This window comes from Siniperca chuatsi, linkage group LG6 (assembly GCF_020085105.1).
Source record: "Siniperca chuatsi isolate FFG_IHB_CAS linkage group LG6, ASM2008510v1, whole genome shotgun sequence".
Taxonomy (NCBI): Eukaryota; Metazoa; Chordata; class Actinopteri; order Centrarchiformes; family Sinipercidae; genus Siniperca; species Siniperca chuatsi.
In genome coordinates this window covers 21,161,651-21,189,556 of record NC_058047.1, presented here as the reverse complement: position 1 = coordinate 21,189,556, position 27,906 = coordinate 21,161,651, and the positions used below count along the sequence as shown (strand labels likewise).

The 27,906-nt window shown below is 41.9% G+C and overlaps 1 long non-coding RNA gene across 2 annotated transcripts; it reads left to right on the top strand.

Moving 5' to 3' along the window:
- Positions 1–1,685: 1,685 nt before the first annotated feature.
- On the top strand, positions 1,686–27,220 carry LOC122877962. 2 transcript variants are annotated; one of them, XR_006378380.1, is made up of 3 exons: positions 1,686–1,704; positions 25,010–25,119; positions 26,396–27,220. It is a non-coding gene; the product is annotated as an uncharacterized LOC122877962 (long non-coding RNA). The 2 variants fall into 2 exon arrangements; XR_006378379.1 differs by lacking the exon at positions 1,686–1,704 and adding an exon at positions 6,506–6,648.
- The last annotated feature ends 686 nt before the right edge of the window (positions 27,221–27,906 follow it).

Here is a 27,906-nt window from a genome sequence, read left to right as displayed (position 1 = left end):
CATTTTTCATCAAATCCTTTGCCTTTTCAACCTGCTTCAAGGCAGAGCTTAAAGTAATGCTTCTTTTACAACCAGGCCTTTTCTCTTATCTTTGTAAAAGAAATGATATTAGCAAGTCTGATTTCAGAATTTTGTTTTAGTTGGAGGCTTTGAGTTTCTATAATTTCAGCTAAACTCTGATCAGTTGTTGATTTAGAGCTTAATTTTAGCATCCATTCTCCAGACAGTCACAAGCAGTCCAAACTCCCTCGGAAAAGCTGGGAAGTCATTCGTATTGCATGGGAATTCTCTGGCTGTCCTGCAGACACACATGTGTACACACCCAAACACACTCCTACAGATACACATAGACTCTCTCTCTCTCTCACACACACACACACACACACACACACACACACAACAGTGAGGGATCCTCACAGAAGGCTGTTACCTTTGGCACAGACGAGGGAAGGGAAGAGAGGCCGGAAGTGCGAGGAGGGAAAGTGGGAGGGTATATTTGTGAACAGCAAAAAAATAAAGACAGATCTACAGAAAAGAGGTTACAACAGTTTGTGTACACGGATATTCAAAAAGAACACAGTGCATAAAGAAGTGCTGTGCCACTGATTTGGAGAGAGAATTGAAACCAGAAGGGGAAAGTGTTTATGGTAATTGTTTGTTTTTTTTACCACTGAGTCACTGAAGACAGCGCTGCAGTAAGAAAACAAGTGTCCAGCATCTATATTTTCTTCAATATTATTAATAAGAAAAAACAATATAACATGTACTTTTGGCTTATACCTTCAGTCACACATACTGCTGCGGACATTCCCCCTCCTTTCCTTTTCCACTATTCTTTTTTTTAAATCATCGTTCATTTATACTTGTGGCCCCCCTCTTTCCTCTCCCTCCTGCTCTGCCTGTCACTGTGCGGCGTGTGTAGGCAGCATTGTGATAGGAATAGATGTTCCCCCTAAGCGAGACCTGCAAGAGCCATTTGAAAAAAAATCAGCTTAATGGAGAACAGTAGGTAAGGAGTGGGCAGCTTGTACTTTTTTTCCTGGGCCATTTTCTTCTATTCTTTCTCTGCTGCTCCCACTGTCTGTCATTTGCTCCAGATCTCTGTCTTTTGCGCTCTCCCTCCCTTTTCCCATTTTGTTTCCCTCTCCATGCCCTCGTTCTCACCCCCGTCTTCGACTTGAGCTTGTCTTCCTCCACTCCAAATGTTTCTCTCTCAGGTGGCACCCCCCCCCAAATCTTCCCACCACCTCTTCCTCACCTGCCACACTCTCCCTGCCTGGCCTCTCTCTGTCTATATCTGTGTCTATCTCTCGCACTCTCCACCCCCTCTCTTTGCTATATTTTTCTTTCACTTTTCTTTCTTTTATCTGGGCGCACATTCCTCTCCTCCCACACTTGAAATTCTCACTAAATGATTCCAAGTGTCTGGGCCCCGTGCCTCCCTGAGCAGGCAGCACAGCCACCACATACACACACACACGTATGCACAGTTACACCCACAGAAAGATGTACGGAAGCACACACAAGTATCATTCTGGGTGCTGCAGAAAGGGCATAACAAAGTTAACAAAAGACATAGAGAGAGAAAGGGGAGGTCTCTTTGTTCCATTCTGTAATAAGAGTTACTGGCTTTTAGTAGATCCCAGTCATTTATTTTTATCAGTCTACTCATTAACCATTCATCTATCCATCCAGCTAGCAGAGGTATGCTTGATTTTCTGTTGTTGTGTCCCAGTTCTATACTACATAATAATCCTGAGCAGGTTTTAAGTGTGTTCATGCTTAAAGAGTGATACAATTAAGTATACTCAAAAGAGAGAACATGCATACTAAATCACTATTTATTTTTTAGTGTGCTATTGATGTATTGTCCCACAATCCTATTCACAAACGGAGAAGCTTCAAAATATCAAAAAAAAAAAAAAATGGCAATGTAGGTGAGACAGCTCAAGGAATATCTCTAAAAACAAAAAGAAAGTTTTAACTATTTTATTGTTTCAAAATATTTTGCTATCTCTGTGAAATTTACATGGCAGCAGTATTCCAAAGTCGCAGTTTCACTGACATCCATACAGTAGGTGTACTAACTGCAACAAGACTAAGAGTCTACAGCCATGCTAGTGGCTCCATGAGGCTGTACTTCAGCACAGCAGTGCTTTGAGCTAAAATGCTAACGTCAGCATGCTAACATGCTCACAATGACAATCCTAACTGGTTGATGTTTAGTAGGTATAGTGTTTACCATGGTCACCATCTTAGTTTAGCATTAAAGCATGCTAACATTTGCTATTTAGCACCAAGCACAAAGTACAGGTAAAGCTGATGGTAATGTCATTAGTTTTTGCGGGTATATGGTCATAAACCAAAGGTCAAGGTCAGAATTGAAATTCTGACCCGATAATGGCGCTAGATGAAAAGTTATGGGATCACCAACGTTGTTACAATTCATCCTGAGGAAAACATGAATGTCTGTACCAAATCAACCAACCTATCCACTAGTTGTCAAAACATTTTACTCAGAGCTACAAACGTCAATCTCATGATGTCAGGGGATCACCACAGTCATTAGGATTCATCTTTTGGGGACCATGAATGTTGAGATATTTCAGTGTGGACCAAAGTGGTGGGCCAACCGGCCGATAGACTGGCATTGCGATCCCTAGAACTATGCTGTTAATGTGGCTAAAAACAGAATATTGTAGTAGTAGAAAACAGCTTGTGTCTGCTGTACCAAGGCAACCTATCATTCTGCTTTCTCTGACACACAAGCATCTCTCTGGTGTGAGCCACTTAGTTGTGTTTTTATTGTCTAAAATGCCATTGTTTTGTAAATTAGAGTCAGCTAATAACAAAATATATTAAACCACACGTTTTATTTTCATGGCAGTAATAATTTTTTTTCTGATTAAATGTCACATTTTTCATTTGGCGAATAACTGATTTTGGAATGAAACTGTAAATAATGATGAAATCATAATTCTTTTCTCCATCTTGCATCATGCTCCCTCCCTCTAGACTACTGTTTTCTGCTGCCTGTTTCTGTATTCTTTAAGACATCAATAATTCAGGCATGAAGTCGAGAATGAATTATTCACATGCTGATGTCACCCATAAATGCACTGTGCTCATGTTATGGGCCCCTACCCCACTTTTAAATGTACCAAAGAAAAGGCAGCTACCTGGGTACCACAAAGTCAGCTCAAATTTGAGCCCCATTCCCCCCTCATTCCCCCCTCATTCCCTACGACTCTATTCTCCTAACCTCTCTGAATTCTTCTCCCTGTCAGCCATCCCATTTTCACTCCCTTCATACACATTCAATTCTCTTTTCATTCTTTCTTGTCACCTAGATTACATGCATGTAGAGCGAGGCGCTTCTGTTTGAAAGAGACAACACAGGGACAAGGATAAGTAGTGGTGGCTGAAAAAGGGATTTCACTGCCTATCCTCTCAGCACACAATGCAAGCCAACAATCCTACAAACTAATCCCATCGCTGCTTAAAACTCGAGGTGAAAAAACACTGGGGGAAGCCAGGAAGGAAGGCAGGCAGGCAACAGTAGCGACACAAAACACTCACTCATTTCACTCACTTTCTCTCTTTTTCCACATTTTCCCCTGTCATTCTCTCTTTCTTTCTCTTTCAGTCTTTTTCTGTCTATTTCTCATTAAAATAGTGCTAGTGTGAGTCATAGGCTATTACTGTATTATCTAGCCTCTGGGTCTATTTAGACACACACTGCCTCCTTAACAACTGTTCACATTAATCATTTGATTCAGCATGACGCTAATTAGGATTTGTCAATACTATTAATCTGCTCTTCCAGCCCTCATGTGGATTTGAATATCTCAGTGATTATGCAGACCAGCAGCTGATAAAGTATTACCTGTTTCCTGGCCAACACAAGCAAATGATTAGCAGCAAGGAGAGAAACCACCAGTCAGACAGAAAATCCTGTTCAGGCTCTTGTGTTGGCAAGCATTCGCCATAAGGAAGTGAATTTACATGCATAAGCAATATTAGAACTAGTACAGACTGATTATTGGAAGTGCAATGCAAACACCTTAACATAGTGACCTTAGCATGACGGTTGTAGCTAGCAGTGCTAGCAGTAGTGAAAAAGTCAAAAGATTAAACAAACAACAAAGAAACCGCTTGCATGTTACAATTAAAGTGAATGTTAATTTACTCCCTCTCCTTTCTATATTTGCTATACTCGTACATTGTACTGTATAAGCCATCTGGACATTAATTCTGCTATCAACCTACTCAAATAACAGGGGCTACTGAGTAATATGGGTAAATACTTAACTTGAACTGTTAGCTTAATGTGTATATCCACATTAAAATGAGCAGTCAGTTCAGGCAGAGCAACAAAGTTGCGCTTGCATTAGCTGATCAGCATCAGCTACTTCATTCATGCTTAACAGTCATTGACTCATTAATCAGCTGTTTGGCTACCAACTGACTAGTAACATCCAATCATAATCCTAGACCTCCCTCAAAGAACAGAGCCTTTTCTGCCATATCTAGCTTTATAACCCAATTTGCTAATGCAGTCAGGACACTCACATCAAGGTTTTAACCCTTTATTGCAGAAATATGCATTTTAGTTTGCAGCAGTGGTGGAAAGTAGCTAAGTACATTTACTTAAGTACTGTACTTAAGTACAATTTTGAGGTACTTGTACTTTACTTAGGTATATCCAGTTTATGCTACTTTATACTTCTACTCCATTACATCTCAGAGGGAAATATTGCACATTTTACTTCACTATTTTTTTTTTTTTTTTTTTAGTTGGTTTGATTTTACATACAAAACATATGATCAACTTATTAAATATGATGCATTGTTATAGATTAAAGAATTGGTTGCAGTTGTATGAATCTCTGCTGGAATTTATGTGAGGTCATCATGTACTTATAAAAATGATAAAGTTGTAAATTGCCCCACAACAAAACAAAGTCTCCAAAAAAAGATTTTTTTCCTGCAGCACACGATAATAACTTGTGTGTACAAATTATTGTGTCTATAAGTTAAAAAAACGGATCTTAGCGGTGTGACTCTGCTCGTGTGATGCTCTGGAACAAATCTACTCCTGAGCTCGCAACCCCCCTCCCCATCAGAGCCTGAGATGCACAACTTTTAATGAACATCAATAGCAGGCAGCAGTGTAGCATCGAGGATACACAGCTCAGCAATGTTGTATTCTAATTAAATGAGTGCCAAATGTTTATATAGGTCGCCTATTGTGAGAGGTTGTGGACATACATGATTGAAGGGTGTATTGAACATGTGACTGTGAAATGACGGCCTGAAATACTGAGAGGCTCCATAAATGTCCAATTCCTTGACACAAATGTTTCTGACTAAATTAATAGCTCATTTAATTAAGTATACTGATTGAATCTCTTCTGTATTTGCTTTTCTGACCCTGAACTCTGACCATCTGTGGAGAAAATACTAAAAGAATTTTCTTCATTTTCTTCACTGGTAAAACATCACATTGCTACAATAAGGTGGATTTATAGTTCTGCAATAATGGGTTGCACCGCAGGCTACACTGTAACTGACGTGCGCCTCCGCAATAATGTACCTACATGTCAGGGCTGCGGTGGCTACCGAGCTACCATATGGGGAAAACAAGAATTGTTTCTGATCCGGGTAGAGATGGCTGGAAGTGAATACAACATGAAGGAAGTTGAAGAAAAGCTCATAATCTGCTCGTTTTCACTATCACACACCTAGCAAAGAATGTAAAGATAGTCACAGGGAATTAGACCAATTAAAAGAACGATTCTGTGAATATTTGTAAATATTGAGATGGAACATGCTAGAGGTAGATGGATGATTAAATGAGCTGAGCCAATATGATATTAGCAAATACAAGTCCTGCAGAAGTAAAACAGAAAAGAGCTTAAGAGGAACAAGAGAAATAGAGCCAAAGATGGAGCCGCGCAGAAGCTGCTTGAGAGATGAAAGGCCCAAAAAGATCCACGCTGAAGGCTTGTAGTGTGTTTTTCTCCTTTGGAGGACTAGTTTGAAATGTACTTTACTCCACAGACGCGCAGATCTCTAGGGAGTGGGCCGAGGTGTGACAGAGCCAGACATTAAACAGAAGCTAGGCCAGGTTAGAGGGGCCAGGCGTGGGAGACAGGAGAGAGCCTGTGGGATAGAGCCCTGTGTAGGCACCAACTTAACCTGCCCCCCTCCCCCTCAACTCCAGTCCTATCTGCTCACCCACGCACTCTCCTCCATCCCCACTCCCCCTCGCTCCTCTCCTCTATTTTCTCTCCATTGTATTCATCACCCTCTGCCCACACTGCAAACTCCATGCTGAGACAGAGAATAAGAGCTCTGCTTGTGTGTTTTGCTAACAAGACATGTTAGAATGCGCTGCAGCACTCCCCCTGACTGCCGGCATTTCCATTCCACACTGAGGACAATTTGAAGTGGTCTGTACTGCTCTAAACAACATCAGCAGACATATACAGAGACAGCCAGAGAGAAGGGAGGGGAGGTAATCAGTCCCAGGCCAGTGTTTGGTAAATGCACACAGTCAGTGTTGTGAGGAGGCAGCCCTGTCAAAGTCAACGGTATGTCAAACCTTGACAGAAAGACACGATGCAGTGCTGGAGTGACCAGACAGTAAGTACAAGATGACCACTCCTTACTTACAGTAAAGTAGATCAGGTAGAACAGGTACACAATAAGTATTTAAGTTTTTGATATTTAGGGTACTAATGTGTACTGATTCATCCTGAACTAAAGATACAGTTACTAAGTTAAATGCCTCAGATAAAGAAACATCTTGGGAAACAGGCTTATTAGCTTTCTTGTCGTAAGTTAGATTAGAAGATTGATACCACTCTCACCGTCTGTATGGTAAATATTAAGCTACCACCAGTAGCTGGTTAGCTTAGCTTAGCATAAAGACTGTAAACTTGAACCAGCTAGCCTGGCTCTACCCGATGGTAACAATATTTAACACATTATATCTTGTTTGTTTAACACATACAAAAAACCAAAGTGTAAAAACAAAACTCACTATTTTATGGTTGGTTAAATGTGTTGGACTATTTCTTGGCTTGGAGCTATAACTTTGTGGAGTTTCTGCTGGTTGCCTATCCCTGGCCAAGAAATAGGTCAGCACATAACCTGAAGGCTAGGTGTTTCCCCCTGTTTCCAGTTTTTATGCCAAGCTAAGCCAACCAGATGCTGGCTCCAGCTACATGTTTACTGTACATGCGTGAGAGTTGTATCAATCTTCTCATCTAACTCTCTGCAACAAAGCGCATATCCCAAAATGTTGAACTAGCATTGAATTCCTTTAAAGTAGTGGCCATAATGCCAATAATAAGTGGCTTGACCCTATGGGCAGTGTTGGTGGGTGGGAAGCCAGTGCAGGATCGTGTCCTTGTTGTGGCACTAGCAACTCCTTGCAGTTGGTCTGTTTACACTGTCTTCCAAATTTGGAGAAAAAGGAAAAAATACATAAAGAAAAGGTTTTCAAATTTTCTTCACATTCCCTGATGATTGTTCAAAGGTACATTTTGGTCACTTGAGGTACTTGTCCTTTTGAAAATACAAATGGAAGAGGTAAAAAAACAATAAAAAAGGACTGGGGCGTCAGGCTTTTGCTTTTGTACTCCAAAAGGTACGAATCTAGTCTACCTTTTCTTTTCTTTTTTCCCACTGAACTCTAGACATCATTTTAAAGCTTCTAATGTGAAGGTCATGCAGAAAGTGCTTGCGCCATGAGTTAAAGGCCTGTGGTTGATGTGGTCAGCAGTTACTCCTCCTCTTCTAAACCAAACACAAAGGGCAGTGAGCGCTCTTTACTAACAGGGACAGTACCTCTCTTCTCTTTCTGCTCTGCTGCTTTTACAACACAACCGTCACCTCAAAAGAGCATTGTTCAGGTCTACTCCCTTTCTGCTTTCTGTTTTCACTCTTAATCTGTTACTACTTTAGACTGTGTGTTCATTCATGTGCAATCATTGGTTAGTGATTAATAAAGTCTCATTCTCTTTGTCTTTTGCTTTCTCTGGGTATGTGTCAGCACAAAGTCTGTATACTACAGATGATCATATCTGGTAGAGAGAGAGAGAGAGAAAGGCAGAGCGGGACAAAAGGTCAGAGCCAATAGGAAAAGGCCCTGAGCCACAGATTGGTCGGCTTGGGTGAGACACCACTTGGCTGTCACCAAGTCCAAATTTAGCACAAGGCTCAGGAAATAACCTGAAGAGCAAATGTTTATCTTTATTATCCCCGGCCAGCTCCTCTGTCGTATGTGATTACGTGCTGGATTCTCAACAGTACGTCACATCTGCTCCCAGTGCCCTTTGCCTCAGCAGGTAGCCGCTCATGTGTGGCATAATCCCCAGTCTACTGGCCGAAGGCTGTTCAGGTTGTCTTTACTTGGTCCAAATGTGCTTATGTGTGTGAGAGAGAATGTTTGTGTGAATGTTGTGACCAATGTCTAGCATCCCCCTGTATAGCCAGTGGCACTACACATCACCACCTCAAACACTGAGAATTCCCACATTATCCCAGGAGGACGAGGGAGGACCAGACACACGATTCACATTTGTTACCAGGCACATTTACTCTACACTGTGTGTGTGTGTGTGTGTGTGTTCACTTGTGTTGATGTGTGTGTGCCTCACTGTGAGTGCTGCTATGCCACTCTGATCCCTGTCACGGCCTTAAGCCAAGCCCGCGGCAGGTCCGGCAGCAAAACTCATAAAACTCTAGAAGTCTTTCCTATGAGACATGGACTGACACAGAGAGAAAGAGAGTGCTGGCAGTGTTCCTGCTCGCTGATACATTAGTATTTTGAAGTATTTATGAAGGCAGATAAAATGCAGCGTGATGCAGCTCGTATAAGATGCAAACCTGCAGACTTGCATCAGCAGAGATATGTCACTGACATCACACAGCTAGCTCACACCTCTCCTGACATATTTTCCGAAGCAAGCCCTGTGCCAAAACCACGCACATACACACCCAAACCCACATCACATAAAGTAGAATAGCAGGCCTTGTCCCATCTCTGCTCTGTCCAAGGGGAGACGAATAATGGAGTGGAAACATAAACAGCAAAATCAACCATAAGGAGAGAAGATGAGAAAACTTTTGGAGGAGGGAATATCTCACTTTGTTATGACACAAAACAACAGGCGGGGTGAAGAGAAAACATACAAAACTTAGGAATGAGAGACAGGAAAATGTTCAAATGAAAGGTAAACAAAGCCTGACAGCTAGAATAACATCCATAGCAGTTCCTTGACCGTACATACGCTCCTCCAGCAAGAGCCTGCGATATCAATTTATGTTAGCAATCAAAAGCTCATAGGTGGAGAAGGAAATGGTGCTTCCTGAAAAATGACCAAAATATATTTTGGGAGATATGCTTGTTAGCTATCTTGCCGAAAGTTAGATGAGAAATTCGATGCCACTTGTCTGTTTGTTAGAAGATGGTTAGCTTAGCATGGCACAAAGAGTGGAAACGGGGGGAAACAGCTAGCCTGGCTCTGTCCAAAGGTAAAATCCACTCTACCAGCACATCTAGCGGAGTGAATTTCTTTTTTTACACTTTACAGATTTTTTGTATGAATTTAACAAACAAATGTTAATTAGTGAGCTTTAGAGGTCCTGGTAGGTTGATTTTGTTAACTTTGGACAGAGCCAGGCTAACTGTCTTCCCCTGTTTCCAGTTTTTATGCTAAACTGACCATCTCATGGATGTACCCATTAGCTTGTGGCTTTATGGCTTTAACGGACAGATACAAGAGTGTTATCGATCTTTTCATCTAATTGTCAGCAAGAAAGCGAATAAGAGTATTTCACAAAAAAAAACAATTTCTTTAAATTAAAACTGAAAGAAAATGTGATAAATAAAGAGTTTTAGTGCTATTGATGTTTCATACTGAATTACTGCTGAATGAAGTTTTTGGAATAATGTTGAAGGCCATTTTTGTTGGAAGGGGATCAAGTTTGTCCAGTTGGAGTTGAGATAAGGGTGACAGCTGGGCCTCCCATAGCGCTCCAGCAAACAGACAGCACACTGATGTTTCCCGCTGTCGTAACACTCACAGGACCAACCCAACATTTGGCCGGCTGAGTCTGCCCAGCAACAATTAATGCTGAAATGTATGCTATGGCGCACAGGCTGTCATTCACCATGCGTTGCAATCTCTCTGGACTGATTGGAACAAAATCAATGTTGTTCAGGGACTGACTGCCAGCATTTATAGAGTTGTCAGTGCAGCCTTCCTGTAGGGGAGTGGCGTGGTGTACAATGGCCATGTGGATGGTTTGTTTAAGGCTAGAGTCCTGTGGGTGTTGACACAGCTGCCAAGGGAGCGGAGATGAGATCAGGGAGACAGAGAAATTTGGGTGAAACCACTTTGAGCGTTGGGCTCAGGGGTAATGACGGCGAGATGGAATGATAATGAGCGGCGAGGAGAAGTGAACATATGTGTCTGAGTTTCAAACTGGGAAACACATTTGACTCTCAGAACATGATTTTGGTTCCTAAAAATATGGCCACAACTGTGCGGATGAAGACTTTGTTTATATGTGTGGTGCACATGTGCCTGTGTGTGTATTTATCTAGAGTTGTGGCAAGGAAGGACTGTTTTTATCATTATCAGCATTTATCCTTCAGGGTGACCCCTGGCTCTCTCATCAGCAAACTTTGTGTTTGTATGTGTGTGTGTGTGTGTGTGTTGTGTTACTGCATGTGTTTGTCAGGGAGTTGTTTGTCCTCAGAGTTAAAGGGCTTTTCAGTGAGAGGAAGCTTTAACGCTACTTAACCCGTGTTGCCTTAACCCTGCAGCCAACGACCTTTGTCTGTTCTCCGATCCTTGTACTTCCTGTTTCACACAACACAACTCTTGCCTCAGAAGATATGACAATGTACTAGAAAATGTATGTGACAATGGCCTAACAGTGAAAACATGCTTCGACTGCTTTTTAATGGGAAACACATTCTTACATGAATGCTGAGACACAGCAGAGAAGTCCAACAGAGCCTTGTTTTGACTGAAAGGCTGTAGGCAAAGGGAGAATTCTGTCTTTTTCTTAGATGATCTAACTCCTTTTTATGCAGTTAGATCAATCCCCTCCACACACACACACACACACACACACACACACACAATAAAGAGAATGCAGTCCTGTAGTCAGAGGAGTCAGATGTTCCCTGTTCCAAATACCAGGGGGCAGAAACTACAGCAGTGGAAAGACCAGTCAGACCCAACACACTTACATAACATCACTCACAGACAGCAGCGTGTCTTCCACCATAAACCGTAAACCCATCTCAGGAAACTGCAGCCGAAAAGTCTCATTGTACCGAAGCCTGCAAACATGTAAAGGTCAACGCATTTGTCAGCTTTAAAAACGCACTATTATACAGCATGTTAATAGTGTGTTATTTCTGTAATTGCAGTGCCATTAAACAGACATAAAAGATCTGATGAAGTCATAAATTACAATGTTATTGTAGATCTATGGGTCTTAAGAAATAAACAGTGACTATTAAGGGCTGTGAATATGTCATTAAACAGACATAAAAGCTGTATAAGCCTCAGTCAGATAAGACATTATACAATATTGACATTACTTTTAATACTTGTATTTATAGTTTCCTGTGTATTTGGATCTGGGGAACTACAATTTTAAACTGCATTTCCCATGTGCACTTGCATGTCAAAACATTCTATTTGATGTCATCATAAACACATTTGCCTCGATGAAGGTCTATCAATTGAACGCTTGGCTTTATTATCTAATTCTTGCATTGCGTAGGGCCTTCTTTTCTCTCTGTTTACAGGCTTATACGACATCGGAGGTGTTTTGAGGGTTTGCTAATTATTCATCAAAATGGTTGCTATGACGGTTCTTACAGCGAAATACCAAGGTACCTAGATAATTTCCTATCTTAATTTCTGCTGATGACAGACATCACCCGTAGCTACACCACAATCCAAAGTTTGATTGAATGAAAACAGCTATGGTGGTATGGGACCAGAGTTAATGCTCTCAGTCAAATTAGCCTGTGGAAACTAATGTAATTATTTTGCACTTCAGTGGGCCATAGAGTGGGGTGGGGGGACGGCATGCTCGAGCTGACATGATTTCATGCAGAAAATTTATTCAACTGTCAATATCATTTAGAATCTGTCCGGGTGAGCACTGGAGGCTGCGAGGAGGGAGTCACAGATTGCAGCTCAATCATAATGACTTTGTCTTCAATCTTCACTTCTTTGATGCTGAGGGCACGTCTGTATCCCTTGTGTATGTATGTGTCTATGTATGCGTTTGTATAGTATGTATGTGGGGGGTGGAGATAGAGAGAGCAGGCAGATAGAAAAAATGGTCTTTAATTCGATATGAATATAAAACAACAAAACCCACCGATTTCTTTAAGTGACAAATAAGTTTTGAGTTGTTAGTGCTTGAATGATTTTATATGGGTTTATGAATCTATTGTTCTTTTCAGGTATTCTGAAAGCACTTGTCATCGCTCCCTGATGACTAAGGGATGGTTAAATCAATCTTACATTCCTCATCTCACCGTTTCATCTCCCAGTGGTCAGTGCCACTCCTATCATCCCACCCAAGATAACATCCCTCCAGATCTTTTCCATTCCAACCATGAGCTCTTTTTGAACCCATGCCTTTGCGGAAGGTATGACATCATAGAGAAAGAAAATAAGAAATTTCATTCAGAGTGATCAGTGACCAGGACAGCATCTTCCTGAGCTGTGAGTTCAAGGCTGGCGACAATGACCAGAGAGAGACAAGGATCAACAGAAGATGGAGGGACCAGCATGCAATCTCAGACTGTAGTGCTGATGCTGGGTATTGGAGAAATTTAAAAAAGAGGGAGGTGTAGAAGAGTCGTGTACAGACAGTGGCTAGTAATAGTCTACAAAGCAACCATCTGCAAGAGAATGGATTCTATCTATCATTTGCATGTTTAAGCTTGGAGCTTTAAAACCCACAAAGAGATATTTGCATTCTCTTTACAGTCATTTGCAAAGGCAATTCAAGAATGACAAGAGCGTGTGCTGTGAAAGAAGGATGCCTCCTGTCCGTTGTAAGTTCAGGATTTTTCTTGGGGCCATCTCATCGTCATGTCCTGTCTGGTGCCCCTTTACCTGTGATTGTGCATTCCACTTTGTCTAACTAAAGTATATGTTAGAGAGTTATGCAAGGTAATAAGGGAATGTGTCTGTGAGCGCGCGCTTGTGTTTGTGTGTGTTCACTAGTTTGTTCCCTCAGTCCTGACAGTTATATTTAATTATCTCTGCTTCCTGCAAAGTATAAGAAGGTACAGAGGGGAAGAGTCTCAGACGTGAAACGAGAGAGAAAAAAGGAAGTGGAGGTGAAGATGAGATATTGTTGAAAGAGTGAACAGTATTAGCCCCCAGGCTGTCCTATAAACAGACAGGACTCTGCATGTTATATGACTGTGAGAGTGCACTTTGTTATACTACACTAGAATCACACAACCAGTTAGAGAGTTAAATCTTATATACCTGCCGTTTAGTTCCTCCCACATTTGAGAGGCAGACAGATGATTTTTATGTGTTGACACTTTAAACCTGCAGTTTCTACCCTCGAGTCTGGGTATAAAAAACTCAGGTATGAAGTAATAATGTTGACACAACAAAAGGCAAAAACACTGCAATAAAATCATGTTTAAATATTTTGCAGTGGACTTGTAAAGGTGATGACTTCATGTCTAAAGAAGCACAGCTATAATCTGTTAGTGGGGATTAGTTTTAGTAAGAACATTATTGGCAGTTGGTGTTTATATCCTGTCAAGGCACACTGACTGCGAGTCAGCACGCTCATGTGGAGTTCATGGCCACCGTGGAATGCCTTACACACCCATGCCACATGCAAATGTGTTAATGTGCAACGCATTTTCCAAAAGGAGCAGCATATGCACAGAACATACTGAAAGTATTTTGCTAAACAAGTTTAAATTGCCTCTTTTGATAATAAATTTAGTGTAGTTAGTGAGGATTACTGAAGTTATGAAGGCCATAGAATAAAATGCAGCCATGGTACGAGTTTTATAGAGCCCCGGACAAAGCGATCACACACACTCACACACACACTTTGTTAAGATCCAGAAAGTTATTCTAACTTTGAGAATGCACACACAGTGATGGGCAGACCAGAGTAGCCTTCAATGCATGTCCATCAAAATTATCCAGACAAGAAACTAATTACAATACACATTAATCACTATGCAGGCCTGTCCTGTAGTCAAAAACTCCAAATAGACAAATCCGGGTTGTAGGCAGAAGTAGACAAGCTGTCATTACTGTGATGCCACCTCACTAGTAAACCCACATATAAGACTGTAATGTATGGATTTCACTTTTTAAGTGCTTTTGCCAAGAAATGTATCCAGAAGATCCTGTAGAACTGGTTATTTACTAAAATTATAGTCGTAACATGCCATTAAAATAAAAGTTATAATCTACAAAATTTAAAGGTCCAGTATGTAGGATTTAGAGACATCTAGCGGTAAAATTGCAGTTTGCAACCATTTGAATACAGCTCGCCTCGCCCTCCCCTTCCAAACGTGTAGGAAAAACTAAGGGGGACCCGTTCGGGTAATAAAAACACGATTATCATTTTCAGGCGATTATACACTAATTAAAACATACTTATAAATATTATATTTCATTTCTGCCTATAGCTCCTCCTAAATGTTATACAGTGGACCTTTAAGCTTTTTAACAAAATTTTGTTCAGTTTTAAGAGACAGCTAGATGTCTTTTCTGAGCTGTGCTGTTACTGTATCAGCTACTCCAACAGTAAACTTCAACTAAGTAAAAAGTAAAGTAAAAGCAAAGTAAAAGCCTCAAGCCATGAGGTGAATTTTACTTTCATAAACTCTATTAAGTCCTCTTGTTTCGATCGCATTCTGAGCAACATGCCGACAAAGGACCGACCAGGGACCGCTATCGACCGAGCGATCTGCCTACAGATGGTGAACTGCCAACTGGCTGATCTTTTGCTAATTTGATATTACATTTCCAGGCCAAAATTCCACCTTTACAGTATCATGTGTTTCAGATTTTTATTAAATGATGCTTTTCTAATAATTACAATGACAGGAATCCTGGTGTTTGATGATTTAAATCACAAGCTAGCGAGTAATTCCTGCTGAGTTTAATTAGCGACTCCACAGCACTTTCACATCCAGACCATGGAGGTCAGACAGAAGCGGCACGTTAATGTTCTTTTTTTCCCAAAGCCTGTGTCACAACATTTCAGACTAGCGCTTTGACTGCTGACCGTGATTAACGTAACATCTCTGCTTTCACTGTCAGTGTAGGTGAGAGCGTGACACATAAATCAGTCGGCCAATTGGTCTATACCTTTACATTATTAATTTATTCGTGACTTAATAGAGCCATAGTTTTTGGGTATATTAGACAATATAAGCCCACATTACTGTGATAAATTGTGTCATTGCTTTTTGTATTTACTGGGTTATTTTTTTGTTTTTTCTCCTTTGCTGCATCTGTGTTAGATATATTTTTTAATTACACTACCAAGTCCATGACAAATGTTTTATTCATCAGGGAGTGCCACATTTCCCTACACCCCTGTTCACATTCATTTCCTGTCATTTATCGTTTGCCAAACTGTTATCACAGTGCCTACAACACACAAGGCCAAATCCACACACTGGTAGTTACTGGTGATAGTTGGTATTGTGTTTCTATAGTAAGGCATTGTGTTTCTATAGTAAGGCATATATTTCTATAGTAAGGCATATATTTTAAAAGAGTTTGCAACCTTGACATTAGTAGTGACTTTGAGCTATGAGAACAAAAGCAAGACACACAACATGAAACATCATCTCATTTAATCAAACGTAGTTCTTTAAAAGCAAACTGCTAAAAGTAATGCACTGCAGTGTGAAGGTTACACAGCAGCAAGGGATTATGGGATGTGTACTGATGTCAGGTAAGGGGATCAACAAGCCTAACTTCTAAAAAGTTGCTGTAGTCTTTTTGTAAGTATTACTTGATATTGTAAAGTGAATTCATGAAATCCGTACTTTAAAACCCAAGTGCATACATTGGCATGGAAGGGTGAAAGATTGTAAACTCCTCACTCTATCAATTTCCCACTTTTTTCCTTCCCTCTCCTCTTCCTCTCCTTCAGTTTCTTTCACTCTTTTGCGCCGCACTATTTTCTTCTCTTATTCTTCCACCCACGCTAATCCTATTTTATTCAAGACATACTGTATAATGTAACACAATATGTAGGACCTTGGCTCCGAGAGTGTTTCTAAGGGCCTCCTTATTGGCTAGGCCCCAGTTAGGGTTGAGTAGTCCATCGTCTGCACCATCCACTATCTCTCGTCCACCTGAGGCCATTGTGGGTGCTGACAGTGGCTGCGGCCAGGCTTGCGTCACTGGAAGGCTGACATAAATGTCAGAGGAATTAGCTGCCTTGCTGGCGCCCACGGAGCCCGGCATGACTCTGGGTGGGGGAGGAGAGAGGACAGTGGGTACAGTAGCTGCAGAGCATCTGTAAGCCGTATGAATCCACACTGCTCTCAACTCACCTCTACTTCTCCCTCCCTCTATCCTTGTTTTTCTTTTCTGTCTGTATTTCTCCTGTCTTGCTAACTAATTTCTTCCTCGCATGTCCCCCCCTCCTTCCCTTGCTCTCTTTCTGTATCACTGTCTCGCCCACCTCGCCTCTGCCCGCAAGCAGTTTGGAGCAGATTATAGCCCTGCCACCCCCACTCGCCCATATACACAAACATTCACTCTGGCGCTGACGCACACACACACAAACACATGTATAAGTGCACACAAACACACTTTGAGACTTTGTGTATCTCCGCCACCTACAGTGGCACTACATCATCCTCTCCCAGTGGCGCTCAAGCATGAACTTGTTTAGAACATCCTGTCCAGTCCAAATGTGGTCAGACATGTGACAAAATTCCCCTGCAAGCCAAATAACAAAACATACCCATTATCAAAGTCAAACAGACACCTCCTCTGACAGTTAAGGTTATATCAGAGGTGAACCGCAATGCAACCAGTGATTAGATGTCCAACAGAATCAAGCTGCTTTTGTAATGACTGGGTGTAGTTGTAAAGCAAACCCACAATTAAGACCCATGGACTCTTATGTAATTGTGGCTGGACAGTCTGTCAGAGAAAAATGAAAGTTTTTTTAGGGCAAAAAAAGAACATGTATTTAAACACTACTTCTAGTAAACCTTCTGGAAAGTCTTGCAGTGTGAAGTAAAACCTTTTCTATTAAACCTATTGCATGTGCATTATCATGTTGTGTGTTTTTATTGACTTTAACCAGGCTAATGTAGACACGTTTTTTGATGAAGCAATCATCATGTCTTGTACTGAAAGGGGGCATCAATGCAGAGACAAAGTGGGCACCGGGGTGGATTTTTGGCAAAGGGAGGAGCCTTGTTGTGTGTGTGTGCGTGTGTGTGAGCATCTGTAAATATGCGTGCGTGTTTCTGTTTTTTTGCGAGCATGCATGAGCTCCTCTTTGTTCCGTCTGCCATTCTGGCCCCTGTGTGTGTCCTGCACACTGTACGGCTGAATGGGGACTGCGTGGGCCTGACCTGCGATCTCACCGCCCACCACTCGCACGGACACACAGCCCGGGCAACTGCCTCTGTTTTAGCCTGCAAGAAAGAGTGTGCGCTTGTGTGTGTGTGTTTGTGTGTATATTTGCAGGGTAAATACAAATCATCCCTTTCCTTTTCCTCAATGTCTCTCTTTGCCTCTCTGTGTGTATGTGTCTCTCCCTTATCATTAGTGTTTCTACATCATCCTCAGGGGACAGCGAGGACTGCAGCTGTCCCAATGACAACCTCAGTGCTACTGTCAATCACCATAGCTGCCTTATCCTCCTTGGCTTATATTCTATATAAGCAGCTTTCTCAGCTTTGACAGGTGTGCAGATGGCACGTCACACAACTGTATAGCTCACATCAACAAATGCACGCCACATTACTACTGCGCTGATATTAACCTAGTCATGTTGTGCATCTCTAACAGTGTTCTTGTTATTTATTTATAATTATTACATATTCTGTGTGTTTGTATGCTGCAACATTAAATGGATAATGATAGATTCATCGGTTCAATCCACGTTGATGAATGGAAGTATAAAACACAAAAATTACTTTATCAGATGTAACTCTCAGAGTAGCGGTTGTTGTTGATGCAAATCCAGTGGCGATGCACATGTGTGTGTGTTTGTGTGTGCGCATCCCGAACTCTACAGTTTGTTGGTAATGAGTGCCCTGAGCGCTCCCCACTACACCTAACTGATCCAGTAATTGCTTTTCCTCCTCTGCATTTATCATCATCTGCCTGGCCTGTCATGTTAGTTGAGCTGAGCTGAGATGAGGTGGACAGAGAGGGGTGTAGGACTGCGAGACGGAGAAGGTGGTGTGTCTGTCTGGATGTAGCCAAGGTATCGGTCCACTGCCTCGGGCGGTGGGACGGGGAGGTGTGGGGAGGAGGAGAGGGAAAGAGGGAAGAAGGAGGTAGAGAGGAGAATGGGGCAGAGAGGGCAGTGATGTAGCAGTTAATATAAACTATGACCTCCAGCCGGTCATCATCATAAGGCAAATAACTAACAATTACATTTACATGAAATTATTATGTTTTTCTTCCTATCCTATTCTTATTTTAAGCCTGTATCCTTCAAAAAAACATCAGTTTGAAACTAACTTACTATGATGTATGCTAGAAATGTACATAATACAGGTATATGTCAAGTCAAAAAATAGGTAGTTTTAGGAATGAAGGCTTTTTGTCAGCTCAGATTGTTGGTTAGAGCTTGTAGATAATGACCACTACTAAGGTGACATTCTGAATAGCTGCTGTTATTTGTAGGTTAGAGTTAAGGACAATAGTCGACACACGCACACAAAAATGCATATACACTGTGTACACTCAGACAAACACACAGAGAGACTGGCTAGAAGATTTAAACAAATAGCCTCCTTATTGCAAGGCCTGCAAATGAGGTGTGTGTGTGTTTGTTTGTGCGTCCGTGAGAAAGAGGCGAGCATACTGTATGTGGGGGAGGGCATGCTGCTACTGCTAGTGGGGATTTGATGCTGATGAGGTCTGTAATGGGAGTGAACAGGGAGCGTGAGGGGAATAGATTGGGACTTCATTGGCAGGCCGAGTCTCCCTATGCACTGCAGTATGCTTGCCGATTTATTCCACCATTTCAATGCGCCTTTGCTTTGACCTTTCTCCAGCCTATGACAGTAAAATCACATTGCCACTAGAGAGCTACACATCAGCCACTGAGCACCCCTATATGATTTCCTCATTTATTTTTTACCTATCGTTCCCCACAGACACACACAGGCCAGAGCTGCAGTGCTTCATCCAGGGGGGATGGAGCGACTTCAGACTGAAATGAATTGTACCTATGCCATCATGTAAATGATCACAGCTTTGACTATGCAAATTCAGATGCAGAGAGAATGAGACGCAGTCCAGACAGGAGGGTGATTAAGAGAATATATCAATTCCTATTCAGACTCAAGGATCATCCATGTGTATGCTGATGCTTTCTACATAACAGACAGGGACACGTGACAATTAATAATTCAAACACAAGCAGATATATCATTGATGTCACATGAAAACCTTGTATGAAAACCTTGTATCTCTATCTGTAATTTGTCTTGCAGTCAAGATTATCTCTGCCTCATCTCTGCTTGAGGCCAGCAGCTCGAGGCTACATTGGCTGCTACTGGCATAACACACCCGAATGTCCGAACCAAATATCTTCAGTCGAGTTGTATTGTGGGTATTTTAGGGTTTTGACTAGGAAGAAGAATGTGTGGAATTAAAAAGACAATATCTCTGGTTCTGCTGCATTGATTTTGATGCTTTTTGTGTCATTCATGAGTTTTATAGGAGTGCAACGCTTTATGTCTTAGGTAGAAACAAATAGCTACAAAAGTGCCATAGACAAGCTGAGGAAGTTGGAAAGTATTGAGTGACAGACTACTGCATTGTTGGTTTTGGTCTTTTCACAAGATTGGTTTTACTTTACCTTTTTAAAGTGATTTTTTTAGCTTTCAGAAATTGTGGTTTTCATCAAAATAGTATGAGCAAGGTAACATTAATACAAACTGACATTTAAGACCAGTCTGTGTTTCTGCAGCATTGTCATGAACAACAGAGGACTACACATATAAGAGTGTTGTGAAGTCTAACATGAGTGTGTGAATGCAGCTACGACAAATGTAGTGTAAACAAAGAAAAAGTCAATGTTCTGTAATAGGTAATAGTCCAGATGGTGAAACAACCATATTCAAAAACAAACATGTTGCCCAGGATGGCGGCCTCAAACAAAAAGAATACATTCAGCCAAAAAGCAGATGGAAAACACACCCTCTGTCTCTTCTCCTCCCTCATCCTCTTTCCTCCCATCTCTCCTCCACTCTTCTAAGCCCTCTCTCTCTCACACACACACACACACACCACCACCACCATCCTCCCTCTCCCCTTTTCCCCACAAATCCATCCTCCCATGCGGTTCTGTGGAACAGATGCAGGCAGCACAACAGAAATAGAAAAGGGTTAAGCAGTGTTCACCCATGAAGCAGGCAGAAAGAAAAGGCAGGAAGCATGAGATGACACTAAAAATAAATATATCCTTGGGTAAGAGAGACATACTCAAAGGTCCTAAAATAGCTGGTCAAACAAAGGCATGAATAAACTAGAATGAGTGTGAAAGGTTGTTTTTTTTCAAGAGGAAGCCCTTCTTTTCTCTCTCTCGCTCTCTGTGCTCTCTCACACAGCGACTCCCTGGTTGCTAGGTTACGACACTTGTGGCCGCCATCCACAGTCTGAAGGTGCTTTTTGCATCTGCAAAAAGCAGCCTTCTTTTTCATCCATCATTTGAAATTTAAAAGAGCATAAATGGAAACACATGCATTGTCAATTAGGGGAACACCAGGCACAGTATGAGGGACATCCTACAGATCAATTTGTACAAAGACGGCTTGTATTTCTGATGTACCATGGAAACAGAGATGACTCTTAATTACCTCAACTAACAGCCACAGCGGGAGGACTTAAAGGGAAGTGGAAAATTTCAAATCCTGCTTGTTTGTTCATGTGTATCTGTTATTTGTAGTGAATATCAATGCCAATTTTGACTTGTTGTCCTTCACTGAGGCAAGACCAAATATACTGTGACATGAAGTCATTTTGTTTCATCAGGTGGGTATTTGGTTTTTCTTTTAGATGGGGAAACATTTGCTTCAGAAAGCAGCTTTTTAAAAGTCATACAAACCCTTCCGCTTTGTCATGCTTTTGACACAAAGTGGTGACCTAAAAGTAGTACCTCAGGGAAAGTACTCACAGAAATAGATGGAATGAGGTGAAATAAGGACTTACTTATACACCTGACTTTTGTGGGGCAAAATAGCCCTTAAATCCTCACCAAATGTCACAGTTCAACTCCATATACAGCTGTTTCAGAGGGCATAAATCCTCTCTTATCTGAAACACAGAGCGAGAAGCTGCTCATCAGTATGGTAAAGGTCATTGTGCTTGCTGATGGATCATGTGCCAAGTGTTGTATCGAATATGAATGAACAGAGCAACTGGTATTACATATAGGTCATTTCCTAGCACATTTATCAAAGCATGACCTTGGCCCCATGTAAACATTTCTCATAACTCCTCTCACCCTCTAACTCACTCATTCTTCAAAAACACAAAGCTGGGACGATTACAACAACAAATAATGAAACTGTTATACTCTTCTAGTAGACTCAAAATGGCATGGATTCACAATTAACACAACAAAGAACAAGAAAAGTAAAATGAGTTCTCTGAAATACAATTAGATTTATTTGGTTCCAAAATCAACGCAGTAAGTTAACAATGTATTCTCATTCAGTTACCTACACCATGCTTAGGCCATTATTTCAAATGATGCAGTACCAAAATCACATGTCTGTTTCTTTCCAGACATGTTACTCAGTACACCAGTGAGTCATTATTTATAAGTTATTTGCAATCACATAACTGTATTCCATAACTCCCCAGTGTTGCGAACGCACAAACTCACAAAAAGGCACACAAAGGCATGATGAAAAACGTACACACACCCTTGCCCATTAGGGACTCGAGTTCAAACAAGTCTACACCACAGGGCAGGGCCCATATTTCATCGGGGAGGGAGGGTCAGAGTTGAAGCCCCAAGGACATGCCGTTTCCTCTCCCTCCCAGGGTTCCAGAGGGCGAGGCGGACATTGTTTACTGGACACCAAGTCTCCCTGGTCTCCCTCTGGACGGGAGGGAGTTGGCTTGTATTTAAAGCTCGGCCAGTCAAGGTGATTTAAATCACCTAAAGCCCGTGCATTACAGACCAGGCCTGGCTCCCCATTCCTCCAGTTCCTGTCTTCAGTCGTCCCCCAGTAAAAAGATCACAGTCCAGTGTTTTCAGGATGTTGTAATTGTGTCCTTGGTAGCTGATTTACAGGGTAACCTTGTGTGCTGGGAGCTACTTTCATTGGTTTGTTCTTCTGTCTTTAATTGTGGGCTATTGTACGGTGGCCCTGGGGTGCAAAAGACAACATTTCAGAAAACTCATGAACACTAAGAAAATAAAACACCATGTCAGAAAACACATGAACAATACACAAAAAAAAAGACATAATATCAAAACCCGAAAAGGATGGTACTTACTCTTTATGAATGGATGTTTATGATGACTAGAGCAGGTGGCTCGAGCAATCAGAACAGTATCCCTTTGGGATGACATCCATATTGGATCATTTCACACTTCACAATTTACATTATGCCAACATTCAGTTGCAAGGTGTTAAGTAGCGTGCCGTATATGTAGTGAGGTGAAAAGGTAAGACTGTGAAGGTTGAGGTAGTGGATGGGTGTGTAGCAAGTGCAGGAGACTGGAGTTTGTGTCCTGCAATTTTTGCCTTTTTATTAACTGCAATCATGATTTTTCCTTAACCTTAACCATACTAATTTGCCTTCTCTAACGTTAATCATACCATAGTTGCCATGTGCAGATATACATTTTAAATTGTTGGCATTGAATCTAAAAAAACATCTAATGTAATCTTGTGTACAATCCTCCAATATCAACAGTCTTGTCTGGCAAAGAGTTTGAGCAGCTGGAAAGAAGGATATGGTGCACTCTGTCTTGTGTGTGCCCCTCACAGGTGGTTGCACTACATTTATAGTGGTGCCATCTTCCCTCTGAAGATTATGTATTTATTTATAACGGTAAAATGTGTGGTTTTGAAATAAAGAGTATATGAGACATACACTGGTTTGTAACAGTTGTTTCCAGCAGCCGTATTCCTTTATTACGAAGAACCATAACTCCCTGTTCACACATACAGACTCAAGGAGCTCAGGGGCTTGTGCATGATCAGCGTAGAGCTGGTAATTTACATACTAAGCGCTGTTATTTACTTCCGATACCACTATCCTGGTGCACGATGAAGTAGTTATTTTCCCGAGCAATGTGTCTCCACACATTGTATTTCTATTTCAAGTTTTTACTGCTTTTTACTTTTATGTAGTTGAGTTGGAGAAAAAACAACTTCCGTTTCCTGAGGGAATGAAAATGATTGGTTGTCTCCTGGTTGAAACCCCATGTTGCACTGCTGGGCGTCTTTTGAGAATTGACTGAGGCAGGATATTATTTTAATGTTCAATTCACAATGAATGGCATCCTGTCACGCCTCCTGTATTTGAATCGGTATGTGTGAACAGGGGGGTTTGGGATGCACTGGGGAGGGAAACAAGGTCACCCTGGCTGGGTGTTTCTACTTACAGAAAAACCCAAAAAATTGCACCTTGATTGCAGCAAAAAAAGGCTGATTCATGGCCAAACACTATTGATACATGCACAGCCTAAATATGATAAAACAATGTAGAAACTGTAAATGTGTGACAGTATTTTCTGAAATATTGTGTATCTGAAATGTCAATGTGTTTTCTACACCGTGGTTATTTCTTCAGCTTTGTATATTTGATTTGTGAAATGTGGTTTTGTTTTGCTTCTCAAGGCCACCATACAGCTGAGACCAGAGTGCACACACAAATCAGGATTCATTGCTTTTAGGGAGAGCTTTGCCGCTGGCGAGCAGTCAGTAAGGCAGGAGATGAAATGTCTTATTAGGGAGCGAATGGGAACCAGGCGGGCCTGAGCTGGGCCAGGTCTTCTATTAACCTGTCCTTCCAGGGGAGAGGCTCGTAAACAAGCCTGTGATGGCATGAAGGGCTGGGGGAGTAGGGAAGGAGGTGGAGGGAGATGGGGAGGTAAGAAGAGGCCTTCATGTGGGTTGGAGAGGGGCGGTATGGAGGGCGGGGGGGCACCTCAGGGACAGCTCTTGTCCCTTCAAAGGAAAGAGGAGAGAGCATTGATCTGTGTGATCCCTCTGATGTTGAGGACGTGAACACAAAAAGGGACTAACGCATAGAGACGCTCTGGATGACAAGCTGTCATACTCTTTTAAGTCTCTACATTGGGAGATGTATTGTTTGTGGGAGTGAAGATGAATCTATCCCATTAGCCTGTGGCTAGGACTTTTTAGGGCCAATAAAAATCACTCAAACAAACCTGTGATTGATTTCAAGTGAGTGAAAATGGCAGCGTGGTAGTTCTGCCGTCTATTGCTCAATGTAACGCTTCCATCTCAGATTTCTTCCCCTCTAATATGCCAGCACACACACACATACATACACATCCATTTTTCTAAAATGTACTGTAGCCTCAAGGAAGTGGGTTAATATGGGGCACCGACAAAGAAAGGGGACATTTCAGACTACATGGTTTGATTTGACTGACAATGGCAAAAACAAACACACACTAAATGAACAGACATGTTTATTGTCAAGGCTGTTGAATGCTAACCAAGGCTTTTGTTTCTTTTGTGGTACTTTTGCAGATGAATAGAACAAACATGGCAGACCCCAGAAATTTGGGTGGAATGAATATACAGCGAGCATGAAGAATAAAGGGCATTGATGGAGATGAGGAGCAAAATGGAAAACAAAGGTCCTCTCCTCTCTCCCCTCTCCTCTCCTCTCCTCTCCTCTCCTCTCCTCTCCTCTCCTCTCCTCTCCTCTCCTCTCGCCCCCGCAGCCTCCTGAGCACAGCTGTCTACATGGCTGGGCTGTTTTCACTGACAGGCTGTGAAAGCCATGAAACAGGAGGGCACCAGGGACCCGGGCCACCTCGACAACATGCGCCCCCACAATCTGCTGTTCACAGTGTACCCCAACCCTCTCTCTCTCTCTCTCTCTCTCTCTCTCTCTCTCTCTCTCTCTCTCTCTCTCTCTCTCTCCCTCTCTCCCTCACCACACTAACAATCTCCTTCACTATTTCAAATATTTCATCCCTCAGGCTCTCTCTCTTTCCCTCCTGCACAATTTTTTTTCCGCAAAGTCTCATCTCAGTTCTATCAGATTTTCTGTTTGTGCCTGTCATTTTCTCTCCCTAATACTCCCTCCTTCTTTCTGCCCTCCAGTGGCCCGTCACATCTGCATGTTTTTTGCTGCTTGGCTGTCATGTCCCATGTTTTTGCCTCAGCCACACATCTTTTCTCACAAACAGAAAGATAAGGAGGGACTAGGGGGTGGTGGGGCTGAATCGGAGGAGGTTAAGAAAGCATGTGGAATAAGAGGGAGGCAGGCTGAATAAACCAACAACAAACAATTTCTTATTTTGACTGGCTGCACAGCGCAATTGCAAGGCTGTCTGGGATTTAATAAGCACTTCTGTGGCATTAGGAGTCTGCTTGTTTGCCCTGGTGTTGAAGCAGAGGCGCTGTGTGGTTTCCCCCATTTTAAGCTCCAGGCGGAGGGAAGGAGAGAACACGACTATGGGCTACAGGAGCAGAGTCTTTCTTTCTGTCTTTTTCTCTCTACCCTGTCCTCCCTGGCTGGGTGGAGCTTAACGGGGGGGGGGGGGTAGCCGGAGGGCAGGTGCAGGAGCTGAGGTAGTGATGGGGACAAGCTCCCCTGGAAAGCCCTGGAGGGAGACAGCTTCTTTGCAGTAAATAAACAAACAGCCCACTCTCACTGCATGAAGCATCTACACCCCCCCACCCCCCGACACACACACAGTTCTCGCTTTCACTGTCCCTTTCTCTCACATATTTCTTTTTCTTCCCCCCACTCTTTGTCATGACACACTCGTGCAAATATTGTCACCACCCCCTTACGCGCACACGCCAACTCACCAAAACCCTCTCTTAACACATCAGATCAAAGAGGATGAAAATGTGATCTTTGTAATTTCATGGGGGTTTTTTTCTGCCTTTCTGTTCAAGGAGAGACAAACAACAATGAACAATGTGGGATATGTCGCATTCTTCCCATGGGAGAAGACTTCTAACGGCATCTTCTATTAGGGATGGAGAGGAAAGAAGAGAAGAAAAGAGGAACACCCCCATTGTGCAAACAAAATCAAAGTGGGAACCATAACTTAGAACTGAACAGCACAGTGGTATCCGATTTGTTTAGTATTTACTGTATGTGAAAGTCATTCTGAATCCTGTAACCTTACAGTAAATGAGTGTAGGCTCTAATATTAGTCTTCATTTGATTTGGGGGGGGGGTATTAAAATGTTAATAGATTCAATATGAATTGGCAAAGCAGCTAAACAATCATCTTTTATTGCGTTTGGTACATCACTGTGTGTTATTCTGAAGGGTTTATTCTCTCTCAGCCCCCTGACTTGCCCTTCAAAACGCATCTAAATCAGACCACATGTGAGAAGTTGTCAAGTGCAGCAACATGAAAGTGAGATTCAAGGTCAAAGACAGATTTTTCACATATACCGTGAGTAGCCTCACTTTCACCCCATACAAATAACACATCTAATTAACTCGCTGCTCAGTCCACCCACATAGGCAGCATACAGTGTATATAATGCGCACATACTGTATGTTTCTAGTAGATGCTTTGACTGCTATATGCGATGATGACTCTGATTCACAGAGGCCTTTCCTCCTCCTCCTCTCTGCTTCTCACAGACCTGTCACTTCTTGACTCTCACCACTCGGCACAGTGGGATTGACTCACTTCTTACACCGGTGGGCCTGAGTAAAGACCCCCGGGAGAGAGAGAGCATTCATGACATACAATCGCATACGCCAATGAATAAAACATGTCATTATTGGAACCTAATAATTCTATCGATGAAGCGTAGCATCTGTAGCTCTTCTGAAACATACATCTCACAGAAGCTGAAAACACTGCAATTGACAGGGATTTAAACCACTCATATGCACATAAACACACACATGCACTCAACTCAAATAAAGTCAGGTTAAAGGATAATTCAGGTTTATTTAAACTTAACTTAACTTAATTATTTTCATAGTTTCAGCTATCATATCAGTTATAATAATATTGTACTTACCAAGTACTGAAATGAAACACAAGCAGCCAAAGTGGCACAGGTTTTAAACAAACTTCTAGGTTAGCAAACATATTTGGAAGAGAAAACAAATTTGAATGGTAAAATTATTACCTAAACTGTCCGTTGTCACCATCCATCACAGCTTCCATCACTCAGCTCTCTGAAATGGGAGGTCACATAGCTGATAGCTGGACAAGACAGTACAGGACAAGACAACAGAGAATTAGACAGAAACAGTCATGTAAAGCCAGACCTCCGTCCAGTTTTGTATTGGTTCAAAGTATAGTTACGGCCTACTGTGTTACCCTTTTCTAACCAACTTTTGTCTTTGAATAACTCCACTCATCCATTAGCTTAATGAGACAGAGGTCTGGCTGCACCAGATTAAGACAGGACAGGAGACAAACTACTTCCTG